Source organism: Homarus americanus, unplaced genomic scaffold (genome assembly GCF_018991925.1).
Source record: "Homarus americanus isolate GMGI-L3 unplaced genomic scaffold, GMGI_Hamer_2.0 scaffold48016, whole genome shotgun sequence".
In the NCBI taxonomy this organism is placed as follows: domain Eukaryota; kingdom Metazoa; phylum Arthropoda; class Malacostraca; order Decapoda; family Nephropidae; genus Homarus; species Homarus americanus.
The window spans coordinates 950,922-975,130 of record NW_024755055.1 but is presented as its reverse complement, the minus strand read 5'-3'; the positions used below and the strand labels follow the sequence as shown (position 1 = coordinate 975,130).

The 24,209-nt window shown below is 40.2% G+C and overlaps 1 long non-coding RNA gene across 2 annotated transcripts; it reads left to right on the top strand.

Moving 5' to 3' along the window:
* The first annotated feature begins 5,967 nt into the window (after positions 1-5,967).
* On the top strand, positions 5,968-14,599 carry LOC121856176. 2 transcript variants are annotated; one of them, XR_006086914.1, is made up of 6 exons: positions 5,968-6,431; positions 9,058-9,143; positions 9,563-9,626; positions 10,657-10,777; positions 11,688-11,948; positions 14,465-14,599. It is a non-coding gene; the product is annotated as an uncharacterized LOC121856176 (long non-coding RNA). The 2 variants fall into 2 exon arrangements; XR_006086915.1 differs by lacking the exon at positions 5,968-6,431 and adding an exon at positions 7,083-7,134.
* The last annotated feature ends 9,610 nt before the right edge of the window (positions 14,600-24,209 follow it).

Here is a 24,209-nt window from a genome sequence, read left to right as displayed (position 1 = left end):
GGAAGGAGGGAGGGAGAGATGGAGACAGGAGGGAGGGATGGAAGGAGGGAGGGAGAGATGGAGACAGGAGGGAGGGAGGGATGGAAGGAGGGAGGAGAGATGGAGACAGGAGGGAGGGAGGGATGGAAGGAGGGAGGGAGAGATGGAGACAGGAGGGAGGGAGGGATGGAAGGAGGGAGGGTAGGGCATAATAGACCAATTTTGATAATGTTGACAAGTTGAAGTATGTTACGAGGCTACCACGACCCTCCTCCCTCGTCAACACTGTTTTCTGTCTCTAGGATGAACGAGGCCCTACGCATATCATAATGAAGGTATCTGTATTTAATTAGGTTTTTGGGGATTAAATTATATAGATTATAATGGGATTTTATAGTTTTTGTTTAATTTATTGGTTAATGAGTAGTTAGTGAGGTGATTGTATGGGAAGGTAAATTAATATATATACCGTATTAATTTTTAAAGGAATATCAATCTTCCTAATAATTTTAAACACTTAATTTGATTTATTTTCTTCTTACAAACTAAAAAAACATAATTAAATTACAATAAATCACCATTAAAAATCACTAAATAAATATCTCTTGTATATTATTAACGAGAAAGGATCAAAAACACACGTTCTTTCCCTCGTTAATACTAGAGAAAAAAAAGCTCGTCCTGTCAGCCCGCCCAGGATGTCGGCCATCTGGGGAGGGGCGACCACAGAGGCGCAGTCAAGCGTTGTAATAGTAATAACCGCACTTGTTGTGATTCCTGAGGTGAAGGAGGGGTAGGTGGAGGGAAAAAGAGGAGGGTAGAGGAAGGAAGGGAGGTCAGGAGGAGGGTAGCAGGGTCAGGGATGTCTAGGTGAGAGGTTAAAGGAGGATCAGGGGAAGGAAAGGAGGATTAGGGGAAGGAAAGGAGGATCAGGGGAAGGAAAGGAGGATCAGGGGAAGAAAAAGAGGGTTAGGGTAAGGTAGTAGTGTCAGGGGAAGGTCAGGGAGGGTCAGGGGTTGGCTAGGGGAGGGTAGGTGAGGGGAGGAGTGTCATTGTGTGGCAGGGGAGGGGTAGGGAGAAAACACTCCACTCGATAGGGAAGTAACAGATGTTTAGGGGATTTTTTTTTTCCCCGCCCTTCTCATTGATGGTGTCACTCTCTCCCTCCGTGTTATTATTTCTCGTGTTAATATTTATGACCAATTCTTTATTATCCCTCGTTTAGGTTCGATAATTACCGATTATTATAAATTATTGTTGTAATGAATAGTTTTCGTTTTTAGGGAATTTTATTATTATTATTATTATTATTATTATTATTATTATTATTATTATTATTATTATTATTATCGTATTATTATTATTAACCCAACGATTAAATTACATTATTTTTAGATGTAAATTCGATTATAGAAAATGTTTTAAGGGTAACTAAACTAATCTGTCAATACAATGGTAATCTGTCGCATGTTGCCTCTAATCCGATTTGACTCCCTCTGTAACTCTCTGATTGGGATTGGGGCTCAGTCTTAATGGGTTTCAATTGGTTTTAAGGGACTTTTGATTGTTTTAAGTAATGTTAATCCCTTGAGTACGTTGATTTGACCCCATGAGTACTGAGTTAACCCCTTGAGTATGATGACTTAATCTCTTGAGCATGATGATTTAGCCTCTTAGGTACGATGATTTAAGCCATTGATTACTATAATTTAACCCCTTGAATGTCAAGTGGATGTCAAATCGTGTCAGATTGAAATCATATCGTGTCAATAAGTCAAGTATGTGTCAAATTTAATTCAAATCGTGTCTAGAAGCCAAACCTGTGTCAAAATGAAGTCAAATCTATCAAATTGAAGTCAAATTGTATCTAATTGAAGCCAAATCTATTAAATGGAAGTCAAATCTGTGTAAAATAAAGTCAAGTGTGTGTCAAGAGGAAGCGTCTATGACGGAGAGGAAGACAAGTGTCACATCCCACCAACAGATGGCGCTAAAACATCGACTTAACCAGCGTGAAATTTGAAACCGCAATGTCATGGTAATCAGCTGACTCGTCGACATCAACTGAGTCGATTAGATCAGCTGTGTTGATCAGATAAGCTGTGTCGACCAGATCAGCTGTCTCGACCAGATCAGCTGTGTCGATTAAATCAGCTGTGTCGACCAGATCAGCTGTGTCGACCAGATCAGCTGTCTCGACCGGGCACAAGAGCGAAGGAGGTAAAGAGGAATAGGTGAGATAAGAGAGAGAGAGAGAGAGAGAGAGAGAGATGCCACCTTCCTATATGACCTAAAATGACACAGATATGACACATCCGACACCTAGGAGGAAAGAATACATTCTCTCTCTCTCTCTCTCTCTCTCTCTCTCTCTCATTCACCCAATAGAGCGAGACGGTAGCCAAATGTCCACTCTCACACTCCCTCCCTCTCTCTCCCCCTCCCTCTCTGTCACCAAGATGATATATCTATCCCAGTCAGGTGTTAGTGTGTCACATGGGCGTAATATTTTGTCCGTTATGTAAGGTGCACATGGAAAAACACGTACACATAAACGCGTTTACGTACATGACTCCATACTCATATGTAAGTGATTATACGTACACACGAATAAAACTACGCTCATACACACTACTACTACTACTTCTACTACGACTACTACTACTACTACTATTACTACTACTACTATTACTACTACTACTTTGCTGTCACTTGGAATCGAGTATGACGATCATCCAGCTATGATACAGTGATATGGTCAGCTCTGAGGAGAGTAGAGAGGCCAATACGGGACCGGCAGAGTCGTACACACACACACACACACACACACACACATATATAACCTTTCCTAATTTTATGGAACTTAACCTAAGCTACTCTATATAGTACGAACTTAACCTTACTTAACATCACCTAACTTAAATGAATCATATATTTTATTAATTTTAACACAAAGTTTAGTGTTTACATGGGTGAGAAGATTCAAGTTTACCGACCAATCAACTTTTAACATTTTCCTTCTATACCTGTTGTCTTTGTACCAATCAGCGGGGTACCAGCTTCCTACAGAGGGGAATATTACACATATACGTACAGATATTAAAGTTAAAAGCTAAAAACTACAATATTAACATCTTTAGCTAGTAGATTAACATATACACGTCAAAATAAGCTCCCATTTTAATATTTTCTCTTAAGGTTTTATTTAATAACCTAACCAGGACATCTTTCAGAAACAGTAGTGTAAAAAAATCCCGATAGTCTTTTAATAAACTGTAATAGATTAGATTATTTTACAGTAATCTCTTTTGTTTTATTGCATGTAATTATTTGATAAAACACGATAAAGTTTTAACACCGGGGGAGTTTATGACGTAATGATGGCGCCTGTAAACACGATCGTCTTTTGTTTTGTGTTTCCGGGTCGAGAATTTATTTCCCACTTCCAAACTCTTCAGAAAAACAGTAAAATAAACTAATATAAACCATTAATAACTAATTTCAACCATTCTTAGAGTACATTGAGGCTCTGAAGTTATCATTGTTATCTTATCAGTAATGCAAGGCGTAGAGTTATAACACGGTGTAATAAATCTTTTTCGGGCTTATCACCACTACAGTTTTCTAAATGACGCTTGGAACTGAGGCAATGTTTTTTTTCGTGTTATTCAATTCAATTTCAATTGTTTATTCCTTGATAGAGGAAGCGGGATCCTAGTGCTGTCACAAGGTACCCCTGTACAATGACACCAGAAGCATCTGGCAAGTGTGACAAGTATATACAGTATAAATATTATAAAGGGGCTTACTAAAGCCTAAGGAAGGAAGGATATTCCTTTAACACATAATCAATGTTATTTACAAAATATCTGGCCAGTAGGGCGAGGATCATCGTGTCGCCGTCAGGGGGTCGTGGAGTGGTGGTCCAGCAGGCGTCACGGAAGCGTTGTGTGTGGGGACATCTTAGGAGGTAGTGGAAAAGGGTGCTGCTGTCGGGTCTTCTGCATAATGCACAAGAGTGTTGCTCAGGGGATGCGGGGATACCAATCTCCCAAGCAAAGTCTTACCCAATGATGATACGGGCAGCAATCACGTCCCCTTTCCGCGACCCTTTCCCGTAGACGTACGAGAGGTCAGGAAGTTTACGGAGGACATCGTACCAGGTGGGCGGGGAGTCCAGGGGGATGGCTGCTTCCCGAGCTTCTCTCTGTTTGCGGCGAATTTGGGTCCTAATCTGTAAGAGTGTTCGAGGAACAACGTAGTCAGGTGTGGCCTTGTTGCAGCCAGTCTTGGCAAGGCCATCTGCTGCCTCATTCCCCAAGATACCGACATGACTGGGTATCCATAGGAATGTCACGGGACGGCCTGCATTCTGAAGTGTGGATGTTAACCCTCGGATTCGGAGGATGAGGTCCTTATTTTCCCCTGATCCAAATGCGATCCCGTCGAGAGCAGACCTGGAATCGCAGCAGACAAGCAAGGGGCAGAAACCATCTGCTTCTTCCTCAGCGAGAAGGGCTATTAGTTCAGCCTGAGTGGAGGATGCCCCGTCAGAAACTCTGAGAGATTCATGTTATTGGTGTTTATTATTATTATTATTATTAACTAGTAACATTGTCCAGCTTGGCTTAGGTTAGGCGGAGATTCTTCAGGTGATGTCATTACTATTCACACACACACACACACACATTCCGAGGTAATAAAGGCAGGATTGACGTATCTTCATGTTATCTCAGGTTATAAAGTTTGACCCAGTAGCTGTTGGGTGTTATAGTTGGCTCATAGTTGTGGTTGATTGTGGTGTGCTTGTTGTTGTTGTTGGTTGTTTTGGTGATGATTCTTGATTGTTGTTGGTGATGGTTGTTAATTCTTGTTGGTTGTAGGTGGTGGTTGGTGGTGGAGTGCAATTTTGGTTGTTGTTGTGGTTGATTATTATTATTATTATTGTTTGCAATATGACGATGTTGTGAGAGGATTTAATCATACTGAAGGAGTTAAGTCTTCATACTCAGGGGGCTAAGTCATCGTACTTAAAAGGTTAAGCCACTGTACTCAGGGATTGTCGTAGTACAAGAGGTCAAGTGACAATACTCAACTGGTTAAATCTTCTTTAATCATACTTAACGGGTTATCATCGTGCTCATTGGGTTGTCATTGTACTCAAAGGGTTAATAAACTTACCCTCAAACTAAAAGAATCGATTTATACAGTCGATAGAGGAAGCCTTAACATCAAGTAACAGAAAACGAAGAAGAATCAGGTTCTTTGGACGCCCTTAGGGGATACAACGCTATGTTAGGACCAGGCGTGTCAAATCTCTGTATTCCTGATCATGCGGGGTATTAGCGGTTTTATGACGTTTGGAATATTTTAATTAAATTTTTCTGAATGATAATTACTGTACTAGGAGTTTCAGAGGTGTTTACTTGATGTAGACGACTTGATCACCTCTGAAGTTCTGAACGTCTTGGTTGACAGACCGTGTTTATGACGTTAATCTTGTGTTATTGTGAGAAGCGCAAAGGGAACACGATTTACTATGGCGTGATTATTGAGGCTGTGGGGTTTTTGGTTCTCACTCAGGATGGAATGAAGAAAGGAAACTCACAATGTGCTCTCTATATACATGTTGTATTGGATGTACAATGCAGCTTGGTGCTGGGAAGGCAGCATGGTTACAAGCGTGATGTAGAAAGAGCTGGTTGGTGAGGATGCTCAGAGGAGGACCAGCCTGTGGGTCGCCTTGCTCGCCGGCGGGAGCGAGGACCGCTCGCCGGCGGGAGAGAGGACCACCAGGCAGGCGGAGGAGGTGTTGCTGGCTGGTTGGTGTAGGTAGAAAAGAGACAGGTCACCACGAGGTCAGGTCTTAAATAGCGGGAGGGTAGGCGTGGCTTAGTAGTTGACCCCCGCTCCGTGATGTATGGCGGCGCTGGTTGACCTAGACCACGAGGCATACAATGGGGAATTGGTGGGGTCGGCTACCCAGCGACAAACAGCGTTTGTAGGGGAGAAATCCACTACAATACCATTGTACAGTTTTGTTAGTGAGAATAGTTAGAATACTTCAAAGTTTGCAGTTGTGTAATAGATTTATAATTTACTTTAGTTCCCCCAAGAATGAAGTAACATTATCTAGTTAAACTCATGAAATCCTTACGTTTTTTCAGTTGACACCAAAAGCTCATTTTATTGCCATAGACTCAATTACATGCTAATATAGTTTTACTTAAAGGTAACAGATGATTATTCAAAAGCTGGTATATATTTTCAGCGTAAAAAAGTAATAAGGCATCATAATTTTAGAGCTGTATATGGAGGTGAGCGCTATCTATGAGTTAACAGTGTCACTAAACCATCATCACGGGTTACAGGGAAGAGTGTCTCGTCTGGGAGTAAACAACCACACTCAGCGAGGAAGGTACGGGAGCTGTTTTCAAAACTCAACATCAAAGGTAATATTGATTAATCGCTTTATTTGTCCGTGTTTTTAGCGTAGGATTAGTTTAAACCGGTTAATTATGATTGATATGCTGCGTAGTTGATAGGGTTAGGTCGGCAACACTTCATATGGGTGAGTTTTTATCAATTAATGTCAGTGGCGGCTCGTGCATAGGGCTGCAGTCCCCCCCCAGACACTCACTGCCAGGCGTATGAGTCCTTTAGAGAGACAGCTCAATAATACACTATCAACAAATATATCATTTTATATGTTATTTAATTATTTTCAATACGTTGCTAAGTGAATTTTCATTAAAATCAGACCAAAATTTAAGTTACTTTCATAGTTGGTGTCAGTGCTGTACGATTGATGTCTGTTATTAATTGGCGCCGGTCAGTCTCGTGTTTACATTACGTGTGGACGGTGTGGTTAACTCGTGCTTTCTTTAATTACCCTTTGACGATGGAAAATCGAGTGAAGTATTTGCAAAACATCAACTTTTCCCAGCTGACATTAAATGACAGACTGTCTGCTTTAGCAGTGATATCCATTGAAAATAAAATGATAACAGAAATAAAGGATTTTAATGAAATAGTAATAAACAATTTTGCTACATCGAAGAGCAGACACGCCGACTTTATTTTCAATTAATACTGGTCCATCACTACTACCATGCCCTGGGAACTCGTGGACATCAACTACAACTCATACCTGAGGTAGGTCACCTACTGTTGTGTTGTTGCCACTATGAGAAATCAAAGTCGAAACTGGTTAAGGTCATCTCGTACCCAAGACAACCTGTACCCATATATAGAGGTACAAACTGTCTCGTAAATTGGGTACAAGTAATTAGTTAAGGGTTGACATGTGGGTCCAGCAGTCGAAACCATGATTTTCCGGTGGTTTTTGAGGTGTTATGAACGAATTTGAGTTTCATTTCTGGCGCAAATGAAAAGCTTCTGCATTTGCACGATACTGAACACGAAAATGGAAACGAGAATAAACAGAGCCTAACAGAACATCACTTAACCAACCTAACCACTTGATAAATTTACGCATGCACAAAAATTTTACATAATGTATAAAAACACCAATACCACCAGAAATAGTGTGCAGGTTTGTTTCATTTTTCACAATTTGTTCTAAGCATTATAGGAAGTGTTTTAAGAGGCAATATTTATTAGAACCTAACCTAAGCAACCACAGAAAAATACCTAACTTTACCGAACTTCCTAGCCAGACCAAAGGAACCTACCTAACCTTACCTAACTTCTTAGCCAGACTAATTAAACCTACCTAACCTTACCTAACTTCTTAGCCGGAGGGCAAACTCCCCACTATATTAAACAGAAAATACTTATTTTGATATCTGGTACAAATGAAAGCAACTTTATTGAAGCTTCATGGTGTAATTTTATGTTTTTTGTGGGCGTGAGAGTATGCTCGGACCGAGTGGGTCAGTTGTAAACAAACAAGCAGATGACAACACATGCTGACTCGGCAGATTATTTGGAGGAGTATTTATAGTAAATAAATAATTTCTTCACTTACAAAACACATAGACATAATTTTAGTGGAGTGTTATAAGTTTTCAGTGTTTTACCCCCCAATTTTCCTCATCTTTCATGCCCTGCCCATTACAGGTGATTTATGGTTGCAGATAGAAAAAACAAATGTTTATAATTAAAGCAAAAAGTTGTCGTCTCCTGAAAAATACTTACTACTGTATAATGGTAAGATCATTTGTGGGAAAAATTATCCAAATCGAACGGCACTTTCCGGTGGTAGCGGTTCCTCATAAATTACCCAATTTTATCTCAACATATTCAATCAACTTGTGACCTCAACACAAAAACAAGAAGAGCATCACTGACGAAACTCCAAAAACACGAAAAAATAAAAAGCATAAATTTTTCCTCTGCCATCGGTAAAATTGGGTAATGTTATCTATATTATTATGACTTTCTTGAGTTAAGAATGGTTAGGTAAGGTTTATAAAGGTCTGTTTGGTCTGGTTTTTGTGTGATTTATCCCCACGTTTTCCCTCATCTTCAAATCATGGAACGTATCTCCTTAAATAACCATTAGCCGCAGAAAGTAAGGTCATGTTCATTCAAATCACCGTAAAAAAACAAAAAAACACACCTATTCCTATTGTGGCCCCAAATAAATCTTTATCATATTTTGTGTTTTAGTTTTAAATATAAGTTATGTAGTGAGAGATGAACGGTGTTGTATTTGATGTATATTATGAAGTGGACATTCTGTTTCTTGTAGCATAAAAAATAAGTTAGATAAGATAATTTAGATTTGGATGACCTGTGTGTCTGAGTTGTGAGTTGTGGTGAGCCGAGTCTGTTGGTGAGCTGTGTGGTGAGCCGTGTGAGCTGTGTGTGGTGATGAGCCATATGTTTGGTGATGAGCTGTGTGTGGTGAAGAGCCATGAGTGTGGTGGTGAGCCTTGTGTGGTGATGAACTGTATCTGCCATTATTATTGTAGGGGACTATAATATTTCTTAGCGAATAAGGGAGGAGGATGCTTTACAAATATTGAAGGGGGGTGTTAAAATGTGAATTGAGGATAAGCGGGGTTGCAAATAGTGAGGTCATCCTGTACTGCATACCTTTTCTTTCCATAGATAGTGCAGCCAGGTGTAGGCTTCACCTCTCCTTGTTTATGACACTGATTGGGATGGCTGGGTGATGGCTGTGAGATTAATAACTTGTAAGTATGATTTATTGGGTCATTATTTTTATTATTTGTTGACTTAAACATATTTACTGATACAGTATAGTATATCAGAATAAATAATAATATATATTGCAATGATGGAGAGTTTATCAGTAAATATTGCTGAAATAATTAAATCTGGATAAGATGCAAGTTTAGGTGGATAATGTATATCTATATTATTTGAGGAGGAACTGTATAAAGAAACTGGAATACCTGTATAGCGAACTTGCTGAGGAACGTGAAGCAAGGAAGTTTGAACTACAGTTGAGAGATAGGAAAAGATAACATGAGGAAAAATTAAGCACTGGAGGTAATGTTAAATATGAAAACATACCAAGTTGTGACCCCTTCTTTTGTCGGTTAAATATAAGTGTAGAAAGTTCACTCGTTGACTATTTTCCTCTTTTCAGATTGGCGTGGAGGTGCAAGAATAAGGATTTTCAAGCTTCAGCGGAAGACAGGGACACTGGTTACGTAAGGGTTTAAATTTTTTTCAGTACCAAATTGAAACTAAACTTTGTCTAGGCAAACTTAAACCCCCTTGTGTATGTGTCGCTCTCTTGAGCTGAGTTAAATCATCTGGTGTCTCTGTAGTCTAGGGGTTAAAATATGTCATCATTTTGTTTTAGTCACAAGAAAATTTTGCTGTGATCAAGTACGACAGTATCTTGTGATAAAGTCTTCAACAAGTTATCAATTCTTACCATCACATGTACAACATCTCCTTTGTCCCCTCCATTTGACATTGCTTCTCTTTTATATTTCACTTGCATACGTCAAACATCTCGGAGACGCCATCAAACGCACTGTACAGATATAACCCAACTAACACAATGTCTTACAAAGGAGATTCATTACACCAATGTACTGAACACTGCACAATAAACCCCTCAATACATAATGCTATTTGACAACTCATACTGACCAATCATCACCATCTTATATTCTCAATGTTTTTCCAAATAAAAACATCTTACCGTCTTACATTACCAGATGCCAACAAAATGGATAACTTATGTTGACCTTTCTATCACTTTAAAACACCTTAGAACAAATTAAGGTATAAAATTATGTATATATAAGACACACATTCTCTTACAATTGACACCATGCACCGAATTACATAATAAATTTTAGTGTGCAGTATATAGTATATTAAACTACCAAATACATCATGGTGCAAATTACATCAACTCTATGGATAAACTCAACACAAAACATCCTGAGATACGTATGTTATCCAACATCGGATTCTTTTCGGATAAGCTAAAATACACCTTTTCACATATCCGTTGAGACATTGTTACATAACTATTTGACAAATTTCGTAACCGAATGACAGAACACATGTCGAAGACAATCTAAAATAACTGTTGGTGGTCTGTCATTCTCCTGTTGTTACATTCTCAAACTGTGTGTAGACTGTCGGTTTATTGTTCACATCGGTCAACTTCATAACTTATGTCAATCACTTCCGTTAGCATGAACCAACAGTTATTTTTAGATTGTCTTTCGAGGAGGAGTGACCAGTAGCCGAGGAGGAACCCCAGTCATAGCGGGAGGAGGAGCCCCTCTGCCGGTCTCAGTGACTCTCCACCACACACTCACTCCACCTCTGCCCATCAGTGAGTACAATACACAATGATTCAGTTCATTTATCTTTAGGGTCTATAATATATACTATTTTCTATAAAAATTCCATTGAATTTATGTATATGTCAGGTATTTTATGGGGCAAAGGGAGGCTGGGGAACGTACCTACCGTATTTTAGCTATTTCTTTTGGGGAAAATTGATTCCGTTAACGTTGTGTTTTTCAAGAATGTAACCACGACGTTAAGCGAGGACTTACAGTAGTTAATTATAATAAAGGAACAGGTCTTGGATTGTAGCAAAGTTTCATCCAAATAGCATCCTCACTACAACCCAAGAAAGGTTCATTCATGCCCCGTTTAACTATTAGGAGAGTTGCCAGACATCTGCACAAGCCAGCACAATGTGGGGAACAATATTATTCCCCAACTGTATGTAATAGTTTTTGGTGGTAGTCTGTTGCAGTTTCCGGTTACCTGTGGAAACACTAATTAGAGGTGAACTGGAAGCAACATTCATAAATGTTTATGGGTTAAATTTGAAAACCCAAATGGTCTTTTCCTCATTTATTAAGAAATAAACTATTGCATAATAACTGGGATATCACCGTAATCAACGCTGTGAGCATTAATAATGGATGGAGATGAGGTATAAATAGCTTCTTAGAGCACACGTCTCGGTGGCTCAGAGACGGGAGTTGAGCTGGCGATGGCCGGCTACTTAATTGATGACACTGCAGTCGGTGTGAGGGCACAGTGGGATTACACTGTCACATGTCCAGTTGATGACCACTCACAGCTCATAGGAAAGTTACCATGGGTGATGTAGTTATATAAACCTAATGTATGTAACCCACATTTATATAAGTACAGTATTACTCTCTGTTAGACAGGGGCTCTAATGACACAGATTCTAACCTGTCATTTATATTTTCTGCTTACAGATACAATCAAGTTGAGGTGGGTAAGGCATTTGCACTCTTGAACAGCCACAATGGGTTGTACTGTACATCCCATCTGACACCTACATTTTACAAGCTCCCTACAGCCCTTAGAACCCTCTGGTGGCCTTGTCAAGAAAGGTCTCCACGCAACATCCTCTTCCACCCATCCCCACTCTGATGGTGAAGGTGTGTCAGTACTGTATCTGCTACCAACGACTGTCCCCATATGTGTCCAGCTTGAGAGCAGGCTCTCTTCATATGGTGAGTGAGGGCTTCCTTGAGACGGTAAGATAATCATTATTGGTGAGTACAGTACAATGCTGTATTGTGTTAAAAGTGAAATAACTGATGTGCATCTTGGGTGTACAGTACAGTATATTGTTGTTGCAAAATGTGTCAAGTGAAATGACTATGTTGATCAATCTGCTGTGTCATTATGGGTATAAAGGTGATGTACATGTCATTGTTGACATCTTTATTAGCACAAGTGCATGACAGATGTACAGTAACTGTTTAATGTGCTGCAAGACAAAGCTTTAGTCATATTTGGACCTGAACAATTTTCAATGTAAGTCAGAATAAGAATGTTTGACCAGTCAGTAATATTTTCTAGAAAATTGTGCAGTGTAAAGTATTTTTTTTTTTCAAAGTCTGTGTAATATTTTTGAAGACAGATATTTGGACATAGAAAATTTTCAATGTACCTTACAGTATGTGTTTCATCACTGTACCATACAGTATGTGTTTCATCACTGTACCATACAGTATGTGTTTCATCACTGTACCTTACAGTATGTGTTTCATCACTAATATTTTCAGAGGCAAAATATAGTCATGTTTGGACTTAAAAATTTTTCGAAAGTAAGTCTAAATGAAAGAAGGGATATAGTCAAACATTCTTTATTATTTCTGAAGACAAAATACAGACATTGAAAAAATCCAGACATCTTTGGACATAGAAAAAATACAGCAATTTGTGGACTTAGAAAAATTTGAGATGTGGAATTTTTCTAAGTCGATTATTTTATCCAGTTTTTATCTCTTCTGAATTCTGCTAGTTCTTCCTTGTTACTTTGTAGATCTTGGTAATGCAATGATGCCAGTTTTGAAGACAAATGAAATTCAGACTCACTAACACACTCTCGGTACTGTATACGACTTTGCTGTTATGCCACGGGTTTCATCTGAATACAGACATTACATTCAGATGATACTGATGGGATTTTCAAGTGATTATGTCATGTCAAAGTCCTCAGAACAAACAATGGTGCTAAACAGCTAGATCAAATAGTACCAAGAGTATATTAGCAAGTCTATTTCACTCTTCTTCAAAACCATCATCATCATCTCAGAATTACAAACACATTACAAAACCAACTCATCAACAAGCAGCATTTAGAGTGTAGCCAAAGATTTTTATGAAGTGCACAAATATTTATAGATCAATATTTTTGTTTCCCACCAATATTTTTACTTACTTCAAATATTAACCCCCTTGTCTTGTTTCCAAATCACCTTCCTCACTGCCTGCCTGTCACATTAAAACACCTCCCTTCCCATACTCCTTTAACACTTCACCATGCCCCATTTGCCTCCACTCAACTTTGCTATTTCTCCTAATTTATTTAATCTCTCCATTTCTAACATTCATCCCATGTTTCAATACAATAAACATTTACACACACACACACACACACACACATATATATATATATATATATATATATATATATATATATATATATATATATATATATATATATATATATATATATATATATATATATATATATATATATATATACTAAAATAAAATTTAACCTAACATTTCTTTCAATATTTACAGTATTTTACTTTTAACAATTTCTCCATTTCAGTTAATCTCTTCTCTTGTGCATCTGCCAAATTTATTCATTTAATTTCTTTACACAATTGTCTATTAAATTAGCCATTTCTCACAACACTCCATTATTGCCATTTTATTTTACAAACAAAACCAACATCTTTATATATAGTGATATCCTCGTTAGCCGGAACAATTGGTGCAGAGCACTTCCGGGAATGAGAGATTTCCGGGTAACGAGACGACTCTCTCTGAGCCGGAAGAAATCCTTCGTCCCCGGAATATTCTCGGAATTTTCCGAAAAATGTGCACCTCGGAAAATCGCTCTCAAAGCTGCAATTTTCCGGAAAATTGCGGCTTTGGGAAAGATTTTCCGAGAAAAAATCAATTCCGGCTATGTGAGAGTTCGGGTTTGAGGGATTCCGGCTAACAGAGATATTTCTTACTGTACTTAATTTCACGCTACCTCTCAATACTTTAGTCACAAATATACCACCTCCTCAAGTTTACTTTCAAAACTAATATTTAACTCAAATTTAACTCATTAAATAACAACTTTCAACATTTTCACTTTACACACCCAACAGCCTAAACTTTCATAGTCAACAGAAACAAATGAATAACTTACTCAAGGATGTCTCCAGTCCAATAGTAACTGCCACCTCTCAACTATAATATACTACATCATCTTTCCCAATGTGATTTCTATATACAAACAGTTACAAACATACAATACTATATAACTTTTATCAAACCATTTGCAATATTAAGCTGCTACAGTACATTATAAACTCCTAAACATTACCCATCCTCCATAAACATGTTAACTTACTTTACAAATAAACAGTAACTTTTATAGATGCATTTCTCTACTTTAAAACATTATTATCCCCTTAATTTTTTATACATTATTCAATATAAATAATATTTTCAGTTTCCTCTTCGTGGTTTGGAACACCTGAGACATCCACGATCTCGTCTCTGCTACGGTCTTACGTCTACCTTCGCTTGTCCGATCAAGATATCTCCATGGCCCAACCTGGATTATTGACTACTTTTGAAATAAATTAACACCACTTTCTTAACCTAACTTATACTCAACATTTTTTTCTACTTTCATACACAAACGGCTACAATCAACACTGCTTTTTTTCCTTCTATTTAACTTCAATTTTTTATGTGTAAGCAATTAGTAGAACATAATGACTGTAATTTTCAAGATGAGTGAACATATTACTGATACTTCCTACAATATTCTTACTACAGTACTTGATTTTGCTCTTTAGTACGTTTATGTCAAATATTTAATCTCATTATGTAAGACTTCATACCAAACACTTACCATAACAGCAGTGCTATACAGGGCCAGAATCAACTACCAGCAGTATCTTAACCATTCAGTCTCACCCATCATTATCTTACATTTGCACACACACTCAAAAACCAACAAACACAAAGAACAAGCATTCAGTGTGTAGCCAATGCTGCTCTGCTCAACTTCCTTTCATAACCTTAAATACAACATACATTACAGTATTCCCTCAAAGCTCACGATTTTTAAGATTGTGTCCCTATGAAAATAAGTAAACTAAATCTGAGGCGGTGTGTCAGTGATCAAGAGGGGTCAACACTGCACAACAGTACACAGCACCATATTTCCCAGGTCATAAGATGTACCCTATAATTAACAAGGTATAGTGTGGAAAAATAATTTGTGCAGATTTAATTTGGCTTACTGTACTGACAAAGCCAAATCACTGACTACAGTATATGCTATCATGTTTCTCACTACCACAACTAACTATCACTGAGTGGACCTACAGTATTATTTCATGTTTATGTTTATTTATTTATGTTATTTCATTTTAATATTATATTATCTTATGCATGCATAATGTTGTTATACATGTGCATATAGCTATTTATATATGTATTTTGCACACTCCTGGGACTGGCATGAAAAACTCGTGGATTTTGCTTTCTCACAGGGTCCGTTTTACCAACCTAGCGAGCTTTAAGGGAATGCTGTATTTACATTTCAATATTTAGACCTCCCAATTTTTTTCACACCCATTATTTTACTTTCTTCAAACATTCTAATTAATCCCTTCTGTAGTCGCCACATTAACACTTCTACATAGTCAACCAATTTATTTCTTTACATTATTTACTTATTATTTGGCAACACTGATAAACTTCATCACTACTACAGTACCACCCTCTCTTAGAACACTCCATTACTGACGATTTATTCAAAAGAACAAACCAGTGTATTTAAACTTCAACTTTTCATTCGTCATAAACAAACCACCCCCTTAATTTCACTTTCAACCTCGTAACTTGCATTTTACTCATTAAATAACTATAATTTCAACATTTTCACTTTACTATACAGCCACATACCCTTTATTTTCTCATTTTAACGAAGCCAAAATAAAACAATTTTAAACCTTACTAATACTACACTTTCAATATTCAGCAACATACAGGTTGGACCCAGCTATTCCGGGCAGCTATTCTGGGACCTGATAGTCCGGCAGCTTCGATGGTTCGGGACGCATTTAGTGAATTTTTATCTTCTGGGGAACATTAGGATATGTTCCACAACTACTAAAAGCCAACAGTAATGCTATAAAAGTTATGGAAAAATCATTACAATTATCACACCCTGTATTCAAATGTAATAAGTTAATTACTAAAAAGCTATAATTTTGAACAACATACTGTATTATACTGTACTCGCTTTGTACTCAAATGTACTAAGCTAAAGGTCTAAAAATTTTATCTCTAATGCAAATTATGGGATGTTTATCCTCAAATTAATCGCTATCATGCCAAAATTCCAGCAATGCAAGTTACATTCTGTCAAGTCAAGTCGGTGACATTATAAAAGCGAAAAATTTTAACTCTCTACTGTATAATCCTGAGTCCCTGACCTCTCCCGCCTCCACTGATAACTACGTACTTGGCAGTCTCCCTGCCTGGCTGTCAACACCTCACCTCCCCTTCTTCCCAGCCAGTAGGGAATAAGGATTTTAGAGGATGAAGGAGGTTTTAGGCTTAAAGTTTTATCTTATAAAATATCACTGACAGCAGAATATAACTTGCATTGCTGGAATTCTTGCAAGATAGCCATTAATTTGAGTAAAATAACCCATTGTTTGCACAAGAGATAAGATTTTTAATTCTTTAGCTTAGTACATTTGAGTACAAAGTCGGTACAGTAATATTCTTGTTCAAAATTATGACTTTTTCACATGGAAGTCTGTATAACTAACCCCAGTGGTCAGGATATTATGACATTGAATGTTTCAGAGTATTTCAAATAAATTCATAGTACATATATATGCAAATTCCCATATAGTGAAGGCACATAAAGTAAGGGTCCAGTGTTCAGTAAACTTGTGCCATAACACTAACTCCTTGTCATAAAGAGGTTCAGTAAGCCTTGGCTAGATTTATGCTGATGTAAGTTGTACAGTTTATGCATTGTTATGCCTTTTTTTTTAACCTCTGCTTCAACGGTTCGGAATTTTGCTAATTTGGAACCTGTCTGGTCCCAAGTATCCCGGATTAGCGAGGTCCAACCTGTATCACACTACCATAAGCTTTATATAAACTTAATGGCTAACTCCTTTACTAACTCGCGGACTTAACTCGTAGATGTTGCCGACTCTACGACCGCACCTGTGATGTTACAACTTCCACTTCAAATACAGTAAACCAAATGAAAAACTGCTTACACTTTATACACAACAGATCTACATCAATTCCTCTTTCAAACAAGCGCCGTCGCTACTTCTTCCCGAGCTGCAACTCTGCCTTCGTGACATCCTCCAACTGCATCTCCTCTGCTCTTTACTCCACAGTCTGCTACACAGTGCTACTCATCACATATACACTGCAATCCCAAACCTGAAATACAAGTAGGCAACAGGAAACAATTACAATAACTTCACTTAAAATATGATTAATTAAACACATACTGTAAATGATACAATAAGCCAGGAGGCCTGAAGTCTTTGACAGTGTCACATTCAATAATACAGTGTTCAAGACTATGCTTTAAAGGTTTATCAATGTGTACATGCTGAGTGTTCCATTATGGTTACAGCATCACTAACTTGCCAGATGTATCTGTATCCTTGCCTAATTCTGGCCACAACTACATCATACTGTCTGGTTCTGGCCGGACCGGTACCTCTTGTCATAAAATTTGTCATGTTTACTAATGCTACAACTACCAGGTCTTTCTGTATTTCTCAGTTCTTCTCGATAAGAGTTCATGATTTTGACTTGTATGTTTTTGAGCACAGCATTGGACCGGCCAAGGTCAGGTCCACATTTTCTTTCTTATATGCCTCATTGGCCAGTCTATCAGCAGTCATGATTCCTAATTCCAACATGGGACGGAATCCACACAAATTCAATACAAAAGTTGTTCTCATTGGCAGTTATTACATCAAACACCCTACACGCGTTCCTGATCGACACGATCAATTTGCTAACATTCTTGATCTTTGTTTTACCTCTAACCCCTCTCACTATTCATACTCAATTTTTGCCCCCTTAGGGTCTTTTGATCACAACCTTATTTCTATTAAATCAAACTGGGCACTACCACCTCCCCCACCCCCTCTAAACGTCAACTATGGCACTATCGGAGGGCAAGCTGGCAATCCTTGTGTGAATTCTTCACCGACTTTCCTTGGGATGAATGTTGCTTTTCCACTCGGGATGCCTCGGTATGTGCTGACAGCATTGCTGGGGTTATACAGGGCGGTATGAGTGCATTTATCCCATCTTCTACCAAAACTTTCACATTACAATCATGGTTTGATCGCTCCTGCTCTCTTGCTTGCAGGGTGAGAGATAGGGCATATTGAGCTATGAAACTATCTCCTTCTCCCATCACCCACACCTCTTTCATTACTTCTAGGAATCGGTGTAAGGTTATTCTTCGTAGGGCCAAGCGGAATTTTATTAAAAGAAAGATCGCTGTCCTGACTAATTCTTCCTCTAGTAATTCCTTTTGGTCCTTAACTAAAAACATCTATAACAACTTCTGCACTCCCTCTTCCTCCTCTCTTCCGACCCAATAACTCTATAGCCAACTCTCCCCCTGACAAAGCCAACCTCTTTGGCACCTTATTCTCCTCTAATTCCACCTTAGACGATTCCCACTATCCCTCCTACCCCTGCACCTCCTACTGAACCTATGCACTGTCCTATAATCTCCACTCGCAGGGTTGCCGGTGTGTTATCCAGGTTGGATGTGAGTAAGGCGCATTGACCGGACGGAATACCCCCCTCGTGTTCTGAAGTCCTGGCTCCTGTGCTTGCTCGCCTCTGCCTCAAAACCCAAACTTTTCCTTCTTCTTGGAAGCATGCCTTGGTTCAGCCCATCCAGAAGAAGGGTGACCATTCTAACCCCTCTAACTATCGCCCCATTGCCCTAACTTCATCCCTCTCTAAGATTTTCCAAACTATCTTGAACTCCCATTTTCTCCGTCACCTTGAACGCCTTTCTCTTATGTCGGATCACCAGTATGGCTTTTGCCAGGCGAGATCTACTGGTGATCTGCTCTCCTATTGCACACATCTTTGGTCATCCTCTCTTAGGGATTATGGGGAAACTTTTGTCGTAGCCCTCGACATCTCCAAAGCATTTGACAGGGTATGGCACAAGTCTTTGCTATCTAAACTTCCCTCTTTTGGTTTCTCTCCCCCACTTGGTTTTCTCATCTCTTCACATACTACAGTAGCACCAACTCTGTAGACCACATACTACAGTAGCACCAGCTCTGTAGATCACATCTACAGTAGCACCAGCTCTGTAGACCACATACTACAGTAGCACCAGCTCTGTAGATCACATACTACAGTAGCACCAGCTCTGTAGACCACATACTACAGTAGCACCAACTCTGTAGATCACATACTACAGTAGCACCAACTCTGTAGACCACATACTACAGTAGCACCAACTCTGTAGATCACATACTACAGTAGCACCAGCTCTGTAGACCACATACTACAGTAGCACCAACTCTGTAGATCACATACTACAGTAGCACCAACTCTGTAGACCACATACTACAGTAGCACCAACTCTGTAGACCACATACTACAGTAGCTCCAGCTCTGTAGACCACATACTTCAGTAGCACCAACTCTGTAGACCACATACTACAGTAGCTCCACCTCTGTAGACCACATACTACAGTAGCTCCGTTATTTGTTAATAAATAATTTTTTCTATATATTAAAATTTCAGTGAATGAACTTTAGATTTATCACCCTAATACAACCTGACCGCAGATTTCTTGTGGTTTCTTGTGTCACCCTTGTAGTGGATACCTCCCCAGTGTATGCCTCGTGGTCTAGGTCAACCAGCGCCGCCTTACATGACGGAGGTCAACTATTAAGCCACGCCTACCTCCGCTATATAAGACCTGACCTCGTGGTGACCTACCTCTCTCTTCTAGCTACAGCAAGCTACACCACCTCCTCTGCTGCTGCCTGGCGGTCCTCTCTCCCGCCGGCGAGCATGGCGACCCACAAGCTGTCTTCCTCTGAGCACCCTCCCAACCAGCTCTCTCTACATCACGCTTGTAACCATGCTGCCTTCCCAGCACCAAGCTGCACTGTACATCCAATACAACATGTATACAGAGAGCACATTGTGAGTTTCCTTTCTCCATCCCATCCTGAGTGTGAACCAAACATCTCGTACCCCACAGGGTATGTGGGGCACCAGAGGCAACATAATTGTGAACAGACAGCTACACTCCTCATACGTGATATACATTATACATTGGCCATAATAAACCCTATAACTGATGTGTTTGGGAACTCTAATGTTCAAAGGTATAAGATTGGCAAATTCATTTTCACATAATTTGAGTTGGCAAACTTGTCACTTGGCTAGAGTGCAGTCCTGGTGCAGTTATTCATACTTGTCTAGACTCTGGCCATTGTGGACAGCACTTCTCCCCACCACCTCCCAGTCCTGGTGCAGTTATTCATACTTGTCTAGACTCTGGCCATTGTGGACAGCACTTCTCCCCACCACCTCCCAGTCCTGGTACAGTTATTCATACTGGTCTAGACTCTGGCCATTGTGGACAGCACTTCTCCCCACCACCTCCCAGTCCTGGTACAGTTATTCATACTGGTCTAGACTCTGGCCATTGTGGACAGCACTTCTCCCCACCACCTCCCAGTCCTGGTACAGTTATTCATACTTGTCTAGACTCTGGCCATTGTGGACAGCACTTCTCCCCACCTCCCAGTCCTGGTACAGCATTCATACTTGTCTAGACTCTGGCCATTGTGGACAGCACTTCTCCCACCACCTCCCAGTCCTGGTACAGTTATTCTTGTCTAGACCTCTCTACACCTCCTCCCTCTCCTCGGACCCTCTCCTACACCTCCCCTCACCTCAGCCCTCTCCTACACCCCTCTCCTCACCTCGACCCTCTCCCTACACTTCCTCACCTCGGACCCCTCTCCTCCCCCCTCCTCCCTCACCTCGGACCCTCTCCCTACACCCCCTCCCTCACCCGGACCCTCTTCCTCCCCTCCTCCCTGGACCCTCTCCCTACACCCCTCCCTCACCTCGGACCCCTCTCCTACACCCCCTCTCTCACCTCAGACCCTCTCCTACACCCCCTCCCTCACCTCGGACCCCTCTACCACCCCCTCCCTCACCTCAGACCTCTCCCTCACCTCCCTCACCTCAGACCCTCCTACACCTCCTCCCTCACCTCGGACCCTCTCCTACACCTCCTCCCCTCCCCTCAGACCCTCTCCCTACCCCCCTCCCCTCCTCAGCCCTCTCCTACACCCCCTCCCTCACCTCGGACCCCTCTCCTACCCCCTCCCTCCTCGGACCTCTACCACCCCTCCCTCACCTCGGACCCTCTCCTACACCCCCGTCCTAATCTCGGACCCTCTCTACACCACCACAACTATCCTAGATGACTGAGGCACCAGCCACCCACCACCAGATGACTGAGGCACAGCCACCACCACCAGATGACTGAGGCACCTGCCACCACCACCACCAGATGACTGAGGCACCACAGCCACCACCACCACCAGATGACTGAGGCACCAGCCACCACCACCACCAGATGGACTGAGGGCACCAGCCACCACCACCACCAGATGACTGAGGCACCACCACCACACACAGATGACTAGAGCACCAACCACTACCACCAGATGACTGGAGGCACCAGCCACCACCACCACCAGATGACTGAGGCACTACCACCACCAGTTGACCACCCGACCACAGATGACTGAGGCACCACCACCACCTACAGCTGAGGCACCACCACCACCCTACGACTGAGGCACCACACCACCACCAGATGACAAGAGGCTACATCACCCAACACCACCAATGTGACAGGAGGCTACAGTAGCACCAGCTCTGTAGACCACTGTAGCTCCAGCTCTGCAGACCACATACCACAGTAGCACCAGCTCTGCAGACCACAGTAGCTTAGCACAAGCTCTGTAGACCACATACTACAGTAGCTCCAGCTCTGTAGATCACATACTACAGTAGCTCCAGCTCTGTAGATCACATACTACAGTAGCTCCAGCTCTGTAGACCACATACTACAGTAGCTCCAGCTCTGTAGACCACATACTACAGTAGCTCCAGCTCTGTAGACCACATACTACAGTAGCTCCAGCTCTGTAGATCACATACTACAGTAGCTCCAGCTCTGAAGATCACATACTACAGTAGCTCCAGCTCTGTAGACCACATACTACAGTAGCTCCAGCTCTGTAGACCACATACTACAGTAGCTCCAGCTCTGTAGATCACATACTACAGTAGCTCCAGCTCTGTAGACCACATACTACAGTAGCTCCAGCTCTGTAGATCACATACTACAGTAGCTCCAGCTCTGTAGATCACATACTACAGTAGCTACTTCAGTAGCTCCAGCTCTGTTCTATCAGACCACATACTTCAGTAGCTCCAGCTCTGTAGACCACATACTTCAGTAGCTCCAGCTCTGTAGACCACATACTACAGTAGCACCAGCTCTGTAGACCACATACTACAGTAGCTTCGTTTTTTGTTAAAAGAAAAAGTTTTTCTATATATTAAAATTTCAGTGAATAAACTTTAGATTAATCACCCTTATACAACCTGACCCCAGACATCTTGTGTCACCCTCTTAGGTCTATTACATTATGTACTATATAATAATCTTGTATGTGTAGTTCACACCCTAATGTGTACTTTATTGTATTACAAATATTGTTTCTCTTGTTTTATGGTGTAATGTATTAATAAAGCCTCCAAGTGCTCAACTCTAGTATCCATGATGTATTTTTCCTGAACATGTGATAAATTCCCAATAAAGATCAATAAACTGTTGAAATTGTCCCTGTTTAACCTTATTGAGACGTCATGTGTAAATTAATGGACTGACAGCATAAAATAATGACATTGTTAATAAATAATAAAAATACGATCGTTTTCAATATTATAATTCTCCTAAAAGCTGTTAATAAATAAAGCACATTATATACACAATAAAACTCTTGTTAAAGCGGCTGATAAGGGCTAAGAATACACACATAACCAGAAATAATACCAATAGGAGTATATGACCACCATGAACAGTAAGCAGTACCCTTAACCTCTGAGCTAATGGTTCATCTCTGTATCACCAACCAACCCAACTACTTCACTACTGTTGGCGGCAGTGAAGGACAGACCGAGACTCTCAACATATAAACAAGTTGAATAGAAAAATTATCTATGAGGTCAATATTTAATATATTGGCTGCGACTGAACACTGATTAAATATAATAGTTACCCCTGCTCCGTTTTGTGTGATTAAATATAATAGTTACCCCTCCATTTTGTGATTAAATATAATAGTTACCCCTCCATTTTGTGATTAAATATAATAGTTACCCCTCCATTTTGTGATTAAATATAATAGTTACCCCTCCATTTTGTGATTAAATATAATAGTTACTCCTCCTCCGTTTTCTATGATTAAATATCTGCTCCGTTTTCTGTGATTAAATATAATAGTTACTCCAAAAACTGCCGCTCACAGAGCCGTTTTGCTTTGTTTTTGCTTTTCTTTTCCTTCTGGGACACTGTTTTCGTTGTATTATTCCCTTAAAGTTAATGAAAAGTGAAATCGGGCCACAAATTTGACGTTTTTACGTATTTTAACGTATATACAAGTTCGAAGCTTCAAATGCTTCAATGAAGCAAAAAAATGATACAATGAAGCTTCGTGACGTCACTGTGAACCTTGACATATAAGGCCTCGACTAACTCGCCTTCGTCTCTTTCCTCACCGACCACTCGCCACTCACTGACTGCAGCTGACAGGCAGGTAAGCGCCGCTCCTCTAGTCTCCTTTATATACGTGTAAATTTTTTGCCCGACTGCCTACAGTCAAAATGGCCAAGAGAAATGGTTATTCTTTTGGGTAGTGTTTAATATACTTAATTATGGCGTAATAAATGCTGATTTAAGTCCAAAACTTGCCGGCCGGTTGTTGCAGTTCATAGGGTCGTATCCCCAAGTTTCACTGGGCTCTAAGGCCCATGGTACCTACTGTGCAGCTTAAACAAATACATTAGTATTATATTAAGTGGCTCTCTAACGTCTAACCAGTAA